This window comes from Megalobrama amblycephala, linkage group LG22 (assembly GCF_018812025.1).
Source record: "Megalobrama amblycephala isolate DHTTF-2021 linkage group LG22, ASM1881202v1, whole genome shotgun sequence".
Lineage (NCBI taxonomy): Eukaryota > Metazoa > Chordata > Actinopteri > Cypriniformes > Xenocyprididae > Megalobrama > Megalobrama amblycephala.
Window position 1 is genome coordinate 16,288,310 of NC_063065.1, and position 16,022 is coordinate 16,304,331.

A 16,022-nucleotide genomic window follows, 5' to 3' on the forward strand; every position below is an offset into this window, starting at 1 on the left:
TGTCAAGGCTTGCCGGGAGTGATTTTCTAGATTTTTCTATTCCTTGACTTGACTTCCTGGCTTGTTGACAGCACAGGTGTTGAACATAGCATCTAAGATTTTCTTTAGATATTATTAGCTCAAATGATATTGTTGATGGGTCAAAAAACAGCAGATATTTGTCTTACATCTGACCAGCAATGCTTTTTTCCCCCAGACATTAGGCATTTCTCAAAACTTGATGACTTCGCTCAGCTCTTGGTTATATGTGTCTACTTCAGTAATTTATCTTGTAATCATTTATCAAGACAATATCCTGTCTTGTAATTTATATTGGCAATAAAACAAAATATGATATAAAACACAACCCTGCCTCCTTTAGTTTTCATTTTAAAAGTATTATGTGGTTCAGCCAACACATGCATTATACTCACTTTATGTATATTTATTACAAAACGAACTATAAAACTGCATGTTTAAAGTTTAAATAACTACATTTTCACCTGATAAACTCTTAAAACTACATTACGTGACACAACAATAGTAGTATTTTGAAAATTATGTGGGTTTTCTCCGTCACTCGCCGGTTGTGTGACAGGCATTCTGGGATACTTGGCTGTCTCAAGTCTGCAAAAATCATCTCTCAGTGCATACTTGATAAAAAGGGAGAGCAAGAACACATCAGGGGATTTGAACTGTACCTGGCTAAATGTGAACTTTGAATTGGAACAGCGACTGATGACGTTTCACAAGTCCACAAGAACACGTATTGAGAAACAGCTATTATCTGCATGCTAAATTCAGATCTTTGTGGCAACAAACAAGAGACGAAACGAAAGGTTTTATTTAGTTGCCATAAGTTTGCAGCAGAATCTGGGGCAGCTTTGAGACATGAAATATACAGTGGTAGATACTACAGACAGGTGCTGCAGTGGTGTTCTGAGTGTGGGATGGAAACATCGCTCCTCTGTGTATGTGTAAGCATGTGCTTGTGAATAGCTGCATCAGAGCTGGTCTAGCTCCCTCACTGCCAGGCCAGCATTATACAAGACACATGTACATCACTTCTACCTCTGGCCTTGCTCTGACTCATATCTAATGAAATAATTCAGATACAAACCAAACGAAATGTATTATTTTCTCTCTCTCTCTCTTAGAGAAAGTGACATAAAGAGAGAGAAAAGTACAAGAAAGATGTTTTAGCAGAGGATAGGGAGGGTTTTTTGTGCCGTTTCACATCTAAAAATCACAAGCCCCCGCGCAGAACTTCAGTCGGAGCTGTCAGCTGCATCGATCTCAAGGAGAGATGTGTCAGACAGAGCCGAGAGAAGTGGCTGAGAGTCGGAGCTAAGGGGCCTGTTGGAGAAACAGATAGAATAGCAGAAAAGGAGATAGGAATAGTTTGACAATAAACATCAATAATGAAAAAAAGTTTGACAATAAACATCAGAGAAAGGAAAGATGGGTTGAGACAGAAAGAGGGGAATATGGTGGAATGTTCAGTCTGTAACAGAGATTTAAAACATGGAAATAAATAATTTAATAAATGTGGGGTGGAAGTGCTTGCAGGGTTACGCAGGCTAATACACTTTTATTTTTTTATAGTTTGTTCACAGATAAAAACACAAGTTCTTTCAGGGCTTTAGAGTAGTTTTAAAAAAGCATGTGGGACACACCTAACTCGACTCTACATATAAAAAACATTAACTTTGATGGGACAGTTCACCCAAAAGTTAAAATTTACTCACAGAAAGCACAGAAACTTGTTGTTAGTGCTGCTCCGTGACTTTTATAATTAAAATAGCTTCACTACTTAATATCTACATTACATTTCTCAGCAACAAGGTGGTACACATATATACTACAGTTCAAAAACTTTAAGGTTCAGTAAGATTTTTAGAATTATTAAAAATGCTCAACAAGGCTGCATTTATTTGATAAAAAGCAGTTACGTAAAGTAGTATTACAAATTAAAATAACGGTTTTCTATTTTGATATATTTTAAAATGTAATGTGAATGTTCCTGTGATTGTAAAGCTGAATTTTCAGCATCATTACTCCAGTTTTCAGTGTCACATGATTCTCCAGAAATCATTCTAATATGCTGATTTGATGCTCAAGAAACATGTAACATTTTGATTTAAAGAAAGGTCAAAAGAAGAGCATTTATTTGAAATAGATTTTTTTTGTAACCATGTAAAAATACTCTTGCAATTGATCAATTTAATGCATCCTTGCTAAATAATATCAGTAATAATAATTAAAAAAAATCTTACTGAACCCAATGTTTCAACAGTAGTCTGTATGTTTTATGACTCACAGTACTGATGTACATGCGTTTTGCTTGAGTCTCGTTTCAGCAGTCACATGCTAACATCAGAATCAGCTGCGTATGTTAGTCAGAGTGCACAAGTGGCTGTTAACAAAATTTGTGCCTTTTCATAGTCCCTTGAGCCAGTCATTTATGAGGTAGTTTATTAGGATGCTATAGCTCCAATATCCAAAGTATGATAAATATGTTGTTTGTGAACTCACTGTTCCAGAGGAGAGAAGGAATCGTTTCGCTCTTTTATTTATTTATTTATTGATATAAAAAGAAGGGTTTTTTTTGTTGTTGTTGTTTCCATTCAAACTGAGGAATTCTTGGCTGTCTTGTTTTTCACACAGAACTTTCATGAATTTGCAGAAATTCAAATTCATGGAACTCTTTCATTGAGTGGTGCTATTCAAAACCTGCAAGGATCCTCTTTATTTAGAGGAAAAACAACATATTTAAAATATCTGAATTCATCCTTAGTTTTTCAAAGAATTGTGAAAAAGTGACATTTCTTTAAAGTTATATGATGCTGACAATATGACACTTTAAACTATCCATACTTGATTCCACACACACACACGCACGCACACTTGTGGACCCCCACGCTGAGCCCTGACAAGTGTAGAATGAGAATTTAGGGCTTTTCATGCTATTTTCTGGGTTGTCTCATTAGATTAGTCTCAAGGCTTAATTAGTCACTTTAAGAGAGCTTAATTCATCTTTTATTTCTGAGGAATGGAGTTAATCAGCCAAGTTGGTCCTTTTAAAGTTTTTAATAGCAGCTTGTCAGGAAGCAAATGAGTCCGTCTGGACTGAAAGACATCCTGGTTTCATTACACATGGAGAAGTAAAAAAAAAAACATCTCCATGCTTAGAATGCATATTCACCTTTAAACTTTTTTTTTTTTTTTTTACTGTTTTTTTTGTGCAATGTCCTCTGTGTCTGTCTCTCTCACCCCGTCTTTCTTTCTCTGTAAACACAAAAGATGCTTGTGTGTGTGCTATGTGCACACATGAATAAGTCTAGCAGAGTACAGAGGATTGTTCTGTGGTCCCTAGAGTCATCTGTCAATCATATTTCACATTCAGCAGTGAAAAAGAGTAAAAGAATCCCCGGCGGATGGTCCAAAGGAGGCTTCACTGATCGGCAGGGGTGGTAGGAGCAGAATTTAAAGACCACTAAAGCAGTCTGCCACACACAGACGACATTCAAAGCCATATTGAGTTTAATCATCCCACAGTGCTCCAGTTCCCTGAAAAAAAAGAGAGCAAAATACAGTCTCAAAAAGACTTTCATCCAAGAATGGTGAAGGTGTCAAATAGGGACATTTGACTGAATTCTTTGACACCTTCAGCAAATAAAAAAAGTCAAACACCTTTTGCTTTTCTGAGATTGTTAGAATTGCAATATAAACCAGATTAACCACAAACTGAGATCTCTCAGCCAATAGTAATTAATGTCTGCGCAGCGACTCTTAATTAAGCAGACACAAAATAATAAAACTGTATTATGAGTTAAATGGCTGTTCTAGGGGCCTGAGAATTCAAAAGAAGTTTTCTCTTATCAAGGGACAATTTCCCTGTCAAAAAGAAAATCCCAGAAGAGTTGTTATGAAATTATTCTGAATGAAACCCTCAGGCTGCTATTTACAGAGATTCACCAATGACATGGCTGAGAAATGACTTTTAAAATGCAAGTTGTAGCTGGCAGGAACAATATGGGCCCATATCGCAGATCTTTATAAGGCATTATGAATTGCAGCAATGTTATTTGCGGATCTCTACAACCAACGCTTGTCTCCTCGCATTTAGCACGTTACTATTATCATAAAAATATTAGTCTTTTGGAAATACTGCAAAATTGAACACCTTACTAGATGAAATGAGTTTTCTATCCTAAGCGCCCTCAAAGGAGGGTATGGTCAACACCGAGATGCTACACTCTAAAAAATGCTGGGTTAAAAACAACCCAAGTTGGGTTGAAAATGGACAAACCCAGCGATTGGGTTAAATATTTGCCCAACATGCTGGGCAGTTTTATTTAAACCAACTATTGTTTAAAAATTGCTATATGGCTAGCTTAAAATGAACCCAAAATAGTTGGGAAATTAAAAACCAGATGCAATTAGAGGCAACAATAATAGACAAAAGGTGAATGTTTATTAATAAGCTTTAATATTTTATTAATATAAATTTAATAGTTTAATAGTTTATTAATATAAATGTATTAATACGCAATTTAATAAGTGTTTATTGTTTAATAATTATTCATTGAACATTAATAAATGTTCATTTCCAACATACTTTGGGTTCATTTTAATTAAGCAATACAGTAATTTTTAAACAATAGTTGACTTAAATAAAACTACCCAGCAGGTTGGGCAAACATTTAACCCAACCGCTGGGTTAAAACAACCCAATTGCTGGGTTTGTCCATTTTCAACCCAACTTGGGTTGTTTTTAACCCAGCATTTTTTAGAGTGTAGTTCATTCAGCCATTCAGCCGTAGCGGCAAAGCAGACATGCAAAATATGTATTTCTGACTGGCGGTAGAAAACACAGAGGAAGAAGGACTGAAGAAAGAGAAAATATGATCTGTCAGTCAGTTCAAGACAAAGGCGGGATTATCAGGTCTACAACAGTGTGAACATTGAACAGCCTTAGCCTCTATAACTTCTGCTGCCATAGTAACCCACACCATGGCCTCGGTCATGCACTATGAATGATGCTTTGTTAACCGCAGAGAGACTCATGATGTGGATGATCACAGTGGATGGCACGATGAAAGAGTGTGTAAATAATTCTGCAAAAGCCAATGAATTCGCTTTAATAAATTTCTCCAGGCCCTGTGCTTTATTTAAGGGCATTTACTGTGTATTTTTAGCATGTTTTTCTCAAACCCTCTTATAATGTTTATAACCAGTGGTCAAAAGTATTTGTGTAAATGTAATTAGTTACTGTACTCGAGTATCTTTTTGGCTACTTTGTACTTTGACTGAGTATCAAAGATATTAGAAACTTCCACCAATTCTGAATTTTGTATCAAAAACTCCCTTAGAATTAAACAGGCTATTTTTGTTAATAGGCTTCTATGTTTAAATAACCTCTGATATGATTGGTTAAATGTTTTGAATGTGAATGAGTAACACGTTTTTATGTTCCAAATTTGCTGTCAGGTCCAATAAATTTGGCACTGCCCCATTCTTCAATAACAGCCTCTTTGCAAAGCCTACATTGTGAAAGCTTCTCAAAGCAATTCATGCTGAAATGTGAAGCATAAACTGTTAGATCAGAGTGAAATTATCAGGGATGATGGTCAAAAATAAACATGGGAGAATTTGCAGAGCAACATACACTATACAAAGCTAGAAATAGCTAAATGTTTGGCAAACGTCCCCTTCAACTAACTACTAATTGGAAAAGTATCTTTTTCTGGTGTTTTGGTGTACTGATATCTACTTCCTACTTCTTCCTTATTTCCTCACCACGTCTGAGTAGCATGATCCTGCAGTACCGGAGCCTGCAGTGTATGCACCCCTATACTCTGGTTTTAAATTCATTTTTCTTGGAACAAAAGAACGTGGAAATAAAATATATTGATATCTTAAGATATCCTGCTAGAGCTGCACGATTCAAGAATTCTCCCATGATTCTGAAAAGACAACTAAACAAAATAGCATTTTACTAACGTTTTAATAACAATTTACAGCGCTTTTGAACGAATCTCTTGAATGAATGATTCAATGATAAACATATACATTTATTAGCAGTCACTTGCAATGATGTAATCGATAAAATTGTTATTTGAATTGTCAAGTTATTTTCAAAAAGTGATCCATATCCATCATTGTTTATATCCGATTATAAACTTTTATCCCGGTACTTATGTGATAATTTGAATGTTTGTAAGACAGAAATAACAATACTGTGTGGTTGAAAAAGTTGACTGTGAAGCGGTTTCATACCTTTACATGACAGCTGCTCTCTCTGGATCAGCGGCTGCGCCAATGACTTCCATTTCATTACCCGCGGCGTGGTGCTTCTCGTCTGGTGTATGACTACCTTAACAAAATGCAGTAAACTAAAACTGTTTGTGCTGTTTTGTTTTGTTTTTTTATTACAGTAATGAATTAAAATAGTGTGATAACAAATACCATTTTGCAACATCAAGAAGGATAATGAAGTCTTGCACATTCAATTTTAAAATGGCCCACCCACTGTTACATTAAAAATTAGGTATTAATACAAATAAAGTTAATACATTTTAAAAATGTAATTTCTGTGGGTCTAGTCTTTACACCTGTTTGTTTCAGGTTTGAATCAGTTCTCCTCTGGTTGAGTAAAAACTACGGTCCTAGAAATTAGGTTCTAGGACTGTGGTCCTGAAACTGCAGCCTCCGGTCTACATCTAGTATTGAGCAGCTTGCCTTGCCCATTATAGCCAATTGTGTAATACTATTGCCAAGACTGAACAAGCTGTTGAATACTGAATATGTGTAGTATAGTTTCCATAAATGGAATGGTCAGGGAGTATGCCTATAATATATTAAACTTTTGTATTTCAAAAGAGCAAGAAAATGCTGTTTTTCATGATACTGTATGGTCCCTTTAAAAAGAGAGTGTGTATGTTTGGTATGTCAGACTTTTGTTTAGAGTGGAGTATTTTTCATTTTATGTGTAAGTGCAATGTGTGTGTGGTGAATCTGTGCTCTGTGGTAATATCGCTGATTAGTTCTGGCAGATCAAAAGAAGAAATAACTGAGCGAGGCAGGTCATCAGACAACTTTGTGTGGTATTTTTGATCTTTTGTGATTCTCTAATGAGATCAGCTATGGGTGCTTCCCTGCATGTAATGGCTGCTTCTTTTATGAAGAAAAGAAATGGATGCTCTTAATGACATTGAAAAGAGGAAATAATTACTACCACTTGAAGTTCTCTGTACTACTTAGAACATTAGGGGTGGAGCATCTAACTTCATCCTGACTTCATTTGTACTCTCATTTTCGAACAAAGGTTGAACCTCTGGCCCTGATAGTGCTGACCCAGCAAAACAAACAGACAACTGCAAGCTAGAGAGAGTTCTGCTGTCACAACACATCAGCTTGAGATCTGACATGTAATCTCTCTAAACGCTAAATGACAGCAGAAAGCCATCAATAATTAGTGGTGAGCTTTTGATAAATGATATAAGAATGAGGGTTCATCTTCATAGCTCTGCCCTCATGCAGTTTTTTTACATGCTTTACTAAGTCCATTTTATAAAGATGCAGACAGCCATTCACTTTTCATTCCTCAAGGATTCACCTTGACATATTGGAAGTCAGTAGGTGTGATCTGCATCTGTGAATACAGCCTCTTAAGTGGTGTCTTTTGAATTGTGATTTTTCCCCCTTTTCACTGTGTCCGTAGGGAAGTTGCCCAGGCCATCTAAAATGATACGCTGTAGCTTTTCTATGAAACACAGAGGAGACAGTGCAACAGATTGTGTTAAGCCTCAGAAAACTCCTGTCACAGGCATGATGCTTTGATGTCGCTAAGTTATTCTGAGCATTGTTTGAAATTACATCTATCTATCTAAAAATCTAAAATTGTTACAGTCATATTTTCCATGGTAGTCAAACTTCAGCTCTGACCACATCGTGAGGAAAATGCAAACAGCACTTTTGTGGTACTGTAGTGAGGAAACATACACTTACAATATGTCCGAACGCAAAGCTGAAGAAGCAGAGGTGAACGAACAGCTCTGAAACGTCTTGTGTGAAATTTGAATTCTCCACTGTAATGAAATCTCATGCATAATACAGTGCAGGGATTGGATTAAAAGAGTTCATTCTCATGAAAATGGTTGAGAAAAGCTCAGAAACTGATCATGTAGATGCGTACTCTCTAGTCACGAATTAACGCATATACCTCACTTTTTGTGACGTTGGTTCAACTTTGCTTTTTGAAATGGAAGAACAAAATAGCTCTGAAAATGAAAAAAATTACCACTTTTTCCTTAATAATAAACATGAGTGCTACTGTTGATATGCAACGTGTGCATATCTGTTAACATCTCAAAAAATGTGTTTTAGGATTTCATGAACACCTTTTATGTGTTACATATATTGTATATTTTAAATCCAGGCAGCATGTGTCAATGCATTTGGCAGGTAGGGATTGAACTGGCTTCACTTTTTGTCTGCTATCTCGTCCCACTGACCTCTAGTTTAAAAATGTGACTGTAATTCTTGGTGGGATTTATCCTGGGGTCTATTACACACAGTAATCTGTGTTTCCTGCATTCAAGAAGCGTGGCGGTGAAGCCCAAGTGCGTTTGTGGCTGTTCTGCAGGACGAGCTCAAAGGTGCTTGCAAGAGCACAGAGGCAGATTGAAAAGGAGTCGGAGCTTCAATCAAACCGAAGGCCTTGGAGAAATCTATCCCTCCACCAAGGTCTCATTTATGCACAAGTGATGGATTTAACCGCAGTCTGGGGGAGAGAGAGAGAGAGAGAGAGAGAGAGAGAGAGAGAGAGAGAGAGAGAAAGAGATCGAGGGAAATTACATACCCAGACCCTCATGTTTATTTGTAACACCTGCAAGCCGTGCTCGTAAAATCAAATTTGCTCCTTTGTAATTTAGTGGCTAATGTCGTGCCATATGAACAAGTTTGATTTAAATCATTTCATGTTAGCATCAGAAAAAGAGATATGCAAATGGACTGACCTGAGCCTGTCATATGGTCTGGCAAAACGGCCTCTGACAGATTAGACATTAACATTTGAAATGATCGAGGAGAATTCGCTCTTCACACTGTTCTCCTTTAGCTGAGACAATTACACAGTAGATTTCACAACGTGAGCACTGATCTCAGTGTGGCCGCTGCATAGTAATTTCATTTCCAATGAAACGATATTGATCTATTTGTCATTTCTGAAGAGCTCAAAACAGCCACAATCAAATACGTGAAAAGCATGGCAAGAGAGGGATGGAACAGACAATACGCTTGCTGAGTTGCGATGCATATTGGTGTGTGGGCATGTGTGAGTGTGCTTGTGTGTACGGATATTTGCACATATGTGTTTGTTAAAGGACCATAGAGTGGGAAAAGAGAGAGAAATGGAGACAGAGAGAGCAACTTTGATCCGGATTTCATGTCACAAACATCTGTCACACAGAAGAATTTGTTTGATTGGTTGGTCCTATATATCTCAGTCTGCTGTCAGCCACGGTAAATTTATACATGGTCACATTGGTGATCTGGTAATCTGAAGCCTTGCCTGCCAGTGGGACAGTCGTATCTCATTCACTTCTGGCCTCGACAAGAAATTCCCACCAGAATAGTAATTTTTCATGTGGCTTGGTCAGAATAGGTCCTAAAATACTAATATTTGTCTTTACAGTTCATGCTTTTGAGACCCTTTCATATGACTCCTCTCACACAAGCTTCATACACCACTTTGACCTCCATATGAAAAATACTGCAGATAGCATCACAGAGGGATGTTTTGTGAGGTTTCAAAGGCCTATGAGTCTTTTTAAACTTAAAAAAAACATTCAAACTAGGGTTTGTCAAAGCATCATTCAATGTTTGTCTTGACAAATTTTGCTTTCATTGTTAAAAATTAGTTATATTTCTTTACATTTTGTTTTGCTTTAATTCTGCTTACTAAAATTCAATTTCGAATCGCAGTTCAGGAATTTAAAAGACATTGTCAATTAAATTCTGAGTGATGCACAACTCTGTTACATCACCCATGAATTGATACGTCGTGCAAATTCCCTTGTCATCACTGGCTGCGGTTCAAATGTTCAGTGGCAAACAAGGTCATGGTTAATACTCTCTGATCTCTGAGAGTCATGCTACAATGTCCTACATGCTAGGCAGTGCTAATGTTGTTGCTTGACGCTCAGTTCAGTTCAGTGCGCATGAGTCATGTAAAAGAGCCTTCAGTCTTGATTCTCGATCCCAATTTGTGAGATTATCAGCAGGAAAATAATGGGAGTCATTACAGAGTGTAAGCATACACTGTTGATTGTGGCTGTGAAGAGGCAGGCTTTTGACATGGCTTTCATCTGCACTCTTCTGTTCGAGACAAATTATTGCATTGATAATACATCTCCATTTAACAGAGATGTGTGATCAGCCGTGAGAAAAACACTCAGCCAGGCACTGAATAGACAAACGGCATTTGTAGGACGGGTGGGTTTTTTAAGGCTGTGTTTAGCAAGCAAGTGAGAGGTGATTCATGACGACTGTGTGCGTGTTTGTTGGTGTGAAATTACCCAGAACACATTTAATGGGGACAACAGCCTCGGATTAGACCCAGGCAGCAGAGTGCATGTGCAGTGCATCTCTCTTTCTGTTTTTCTTTCTCTATATCTCTGACCCTTTTTCTTGTTGATCAAACTTCATCAAGCTCTTTGTGGAGGGGATTAACCTTACATGGTTTGGAGCCTTGCACTGTCATTAACACCAATTCACAGAAAGCTGTCTGCTTTTCCAACTGAGCCTAGCCATCAAAATCCCCAGCCCTGGTCCAAGTATCCTGGTCAGTTTAGGATTAATAAAAACATCTTTAGTAATTAATGATTTGACAGCTATATCAGTTTTTCTAATGTGAGTCAAACCTTAACGTAATCCTTACATAAAGCTCTCAGTGGCATGAAAGAACTTTTTATGTTTGCTTTTCAGAGGTTCCTTTTAAAGGTGAGCTCTCTCTCTCTCTCTCTCTCTCTCGATAAACGTGAGGTTTGCAGTGACTGGGAGAAAAACACGTAATTAATCTTTGTAAGGCATTACTGTGTGGCCTATTTACTCACATCAGCTTCTAGTTTTGCAGCTGCAACTCTACAGATTTCTGTCCTTGGACAAAAAAATAAATAAATAAATAACACAAGCTTGTGGGGGGTGTGGTGTGTGTTACAAAAAAATCAGATTGTGAACCTTAAAGGGGTCCTTGATTATGATTTCACTTTTATAACTTTAGTTAGTGTGTAATGTTGCTGTTTGAGCATGAACAACATTTGCAAAGTTATGATGCTCAAAGTTTAATGCAAAGGGAGATATTTTCTTTTACAGAAATCACTTTTTAAGGGCTACAACGAACGGCTTTTTCCCGGGTTGGTGACATCACAAAAACCCTGCCCCTGGGAACACAAAACAAAGGGGGTGAGGCCATGTTGGGCTGCTTTAGAGAAGAGGAAGAGTTGTTGTAAATAGAGTGTTGTTACCATCAGTGTTGGGCACATTACTTTCAAAAAGTAATTAGTTATAGTTACTAGTTATTTCTCACAAATAGTAACTGAGTTACATCATTATAAAAGTAACTAAATACCAGGGAAAGTAATTATTGCATTACTTTAAAAAAAAAAAAAAAAAAATAAAATATGTCAAATAACTTGGATGCCCCCAATATTAAATATAAGGCTAAAAATAAATTATGCTTGATCCGACTTGTGACTCATGATCTGCTCTTGCTCACGACATGAAATTTCTCTGTACTGTACTACGTGTTGTAGCCATTAAAGACAACGTAGTTTCATATTTATGTTTAAATAGGCCTATGTTATGTTTTAAATTCATTTATTTGATTATGAAAAGTGAACAGCATGAGTAAGATAGAATATATCATAAGATGCGCAATATATCGGGAAACATGGATGGGTCAGACATGATTTTGACCACTTCATTAAGTTTTGTAGAAAGCCTTTCTTTTAAGTGAATTTCATTTTGTAAAAATTGTATCTTAAATTTAATCAATGTTGCATCAACCAATTGCCTGGATTTAATAAAAAAAGAAGCAAATATAGCAGACAATGTAATCATGACATGGAGGCACCGGCGCGAACACTTGCACGTGAATTGCAGCGTGTCTTACAGGCTAGATGAACCGAAACTCAGCGTATAGGCTGCTTGCCTCACAGACATGAGAAATATATCTATAGAAAGCTTGAAATGTCTACTTCTAAACAAAATAATTCAAAACTAAAAGAAACAGGCTATTCTCTGATGATGTAATCTGAATGAAACGTGCATTCTCTCTCCAGGCGCGTCCATGTGGAGATGATAAGAGTCAGCAATGTCAACTTCATCTTTGCAGCCGACACTGATTCAGAAAACATTACTTTATTAATAAACAATTAAAATGTCTCATTGCTGTTTTTGTCACATTCATAATCATTACTTTTAGTTCTTTATGGCAAGCTTTATGCATGCGCTTGAGTGCTATATGTATACGTGCTATACGCCTATACGTAAACGCTCATTATTATGGTTTATTCTCTCCAGTATTTAAGAAATGTGATTAGTCAACTAATGGCTTAAATGAACAACTACTAGTTGACTAGAAAAAAACGTATTTAACATATTTTCGATCCAGCACGTCACAAAGGGTATTCTGGTTTGAGCTCACGCTCCGCTCGCATGCTCTTACACAGACACACACAGAGCATTGTACATTATTATCAGTTTAAAATTATATTGGTGTATGACTAACCTGTAACCTACTATTTCTTTACAACAAAATGCTTTGCAGGTCTATCATCTCTAGTCACACACCAATCATCATCAGTTAGCCCAGGGGTCCTCAAATCCAGACCTCAAGATCCACATTCCTGCAGAGTTTAGCTCCAACCCTAACAGTTAATGATATAATTAAGTGATTAATTAAGGGATGATTAAGCTTTAATGATAAACGTGCTGTTAACAAGCAGACTCACTGAAGAAAAGAGAAACACAAGAACTACAACTGACTTCAGCCACAGCCTTAGATGAAATCAACTGAAGTTAAAAGAAGACATTAGATCTCTCAAGATCTGATTAAACAGCATTAACAGCTTCACTTATTACTAACCAGACTGACTTTATTTCTGTCACACATCTAAAGAACCTTTTATTGAGAGTTAACAGAGGTTTAGATGTTGATATCTTATTGAAAATATTTTGTTTGAGGTCACCATCATGGAGATCAGTGATTGCTTTAGTTGAGCTCTTGACCCTTGACTTTTGTTAAGCTACTTCCTTTTCAGTAATTGCAGGTGTTTGTGGATAACATTTCTGCACTGATAAAGCAAGTCAACATGTCTGTTTTAATAACAGACAAACAATTGCTTTTTCTGTAATTGTTGACTTAAAGAACTGAAGCAATATTGAAAAGTATAAAACTCAACCAATGTGAAAAATATTGTTTGTAACACCATTGTTTGGTTTCAGATGCTGAAGGTTGATGGGTGTATAAATCTGTGAGTGTATAAATAACACTGTCATTATTAACTTGGTTTAAAACCCATTTTGTGTTATTCATACCCTCATATAAACATTCGGCATATGAAACACAACAATGGTGACATGCTTCATGCCAGCATACAAAACATATTCATGGATCCCAGCATGCATTGCGGCATGAATAAATTATGCAGCTGATTTTTTATTGTCACCATTGTTGAGGTTTGTATGATGAGTGCTGATGTCTAAGTGTGTCATATATGACTTTCAAATAGTTTTGGACAATCTTACACAAATCACTTCAGAATTACAAATGGTTTTTATCACGTCGGTTGAGTTTATTATTTTCTTCTCAAATAATGTTTCAATTCCAAAAGTAAGCAAACATACAGAAAAAGCAGCTGTTTAAACCATTTTAATGTAGTCATTTGACCATTAAAACAGACATGTTGATCTGCTTTAGCAAAGCAGAAATGTTTTCCATAAACATTTGCAATTTCTGATAAAGAAGCATCTCAACAAAAGTCAAGGGTCAAGAGCTCAACTAAAGCAAACGCTGATCTCCATGATGGTGACCTCAAACGAAACATTTTCAGTAAGATATCAACATCTAAACCTCTTAATTCTCAATAACAACTTCTTTAGATGTGTGACAGAAATAAAATCAATCTGGTTAATAATAAGTGAAGCTGGGAAGCTGTTTGTGGAGTTGTTTAATCAGATCTTGAGAGGTCTAATGTCTTCTTTTAACTTCAGTTGATTTCATCTAAGGCTGTGGCTGAAGTCAGCTGTAGTTCTTGTGTTTCTCTTTTCTTCAGTGATTCTGCTTGTTAACAGCACATGTTCATCATTAAAGCTTAATCATCCCTTAATTAATCACTTAATTATATCATAACTGTTAGGGTTGGAGCTAAACTCTGCAGGAATGTGGATCTCGAGGTCCGGATTTGAGGACCCCTGAGTTAGCCTATGTGTCCCACCCCAACACACACACCAGAGAAAAACCTTTGCAGGTCCAACCACATAAATTTATCCACTAACCATTCAGAAACGTCCAAATGCATTATATAAGTTGTAACTTCTTGAGTCTCTCCATCAGTGTTCGACTCCGGTATGAACAATGTATGGCTGAACACTGTTACTGACAATCGTCATTTTGGCTGCATGAGATTCTCCAGCTTTGTTGTTGTTGAGCAAAGGAAGCACGAGCTGTTAAAGCTCCGCCCTCTTCTGGAAAGCTCATTTGCATTTAAAGGGACACACACAAAAATGGCATGTTTTTGCTCACACCCAAATAGGGCCAAAGGCTGATTCTTTACAATTATAATGAAATCTGCCTCTCTCTTACTCAATCCTCAGTCCTCTCTCTCTGTTATGAATGACTCTGTTATCACATTTGTTTCATATAAATTATAGTTTTTTGTTTTTGTTTTTTTGTTTGTTTGTTTTTTCAAAACCAGCCTTGCCATTTTATTATATTTTTAGTATACATTTTGTCATTTGCAATCTTCTATTTTTATTGAATTGCTCTGGGTAGCCCCACCTTCAGTGAAAATTCATTGGTCCAGAATCCTGCAGCAAATATGTTCTGATTGGCTGTGATTTTGTTACTTGACACTTTGCATTACACTTAAACCTCAAAGTTTGTCACTAAAATTGAAATACTCTATCTAAAATAATTACTTGTTTGCCAGGAGTAATTGCATACCTCCCCTCAACAAGCTGTGCAATATAGGACAAAATTATGTACTAAAGTTGAATAGGGGTTTGTTTAAATAACTTAATCTCACATTCTAAGTATAAGAAATAGTAGTATTGATGCTTACTAGCTAAATATAGAGTGTTATAGACACCGATTAGTTCTTCTCTTCATAGGAGGGCTAGTGCCTGAAGCACATGCTGAGATAAAACAGCATGAACAGCTCTGCCCTCTTGACTGGATGGTCTAGTGAGAGGCATGTGGACTCCAATGGTGGGTCTGATCGTTCTCCAAGCTAACATGCACAGCTGTAGAGGACTGGCTGAAGAGCATATTAATGCCACTTTGTCAAAATTAAGAGGTTAAATGGTTGTCAGGGCTTCGTTGTCACATTGCCTTGGAGGACAAGGCAAGAGGAAAAGCCTATTAACAGAAGCACTCCTTTTTTCCCCCTGTGTACTTTTCTGCCACTGTGTCGCTCATTTTCTTCTCCGCAGTCCCTTTCTCCACCTATCCTTTATCACTCTGCTCTTCCCTAGTGTCCAGGCCTGCGGATACCCGCAGAGAGACAGACATCTCCCACTTAATCAGCTGCTGTGTTTCTTGTTCAGATAAATTGGAGCTTGTTCCTCTTGAGAGGTATTTCCTGGAGGACGACACAGCCACCCAACAGTATCACAGCCCCACAATCCCCTGCTTAGTGCACGCCAGCATGTGGCACAGCAGAACATACCAGTATGCTGATTAGTGTGAATGTTTGAGAGGGGGAGGCTACAGAGTGAAGAAGGGCAGTTGACATGAGGGCACCAACAGTCTTCAC

The 16,022-nt window shown here is 37.1% G+C and overlaps 1 protein-coding gene across 9 annotated transcripts in view; it reads left to right on the forward strand.

The window, feature by feature from the left end:
* The window catches only part of ntng1a (netrin g1a), a 102,814-nt gene that overhangs the window by 36,793 nt on the left and 49,999 nt on the right, over nt 1-16,022 (forward strand). The gene's annotated exons all lie outside the window — the stretch shown is intronic.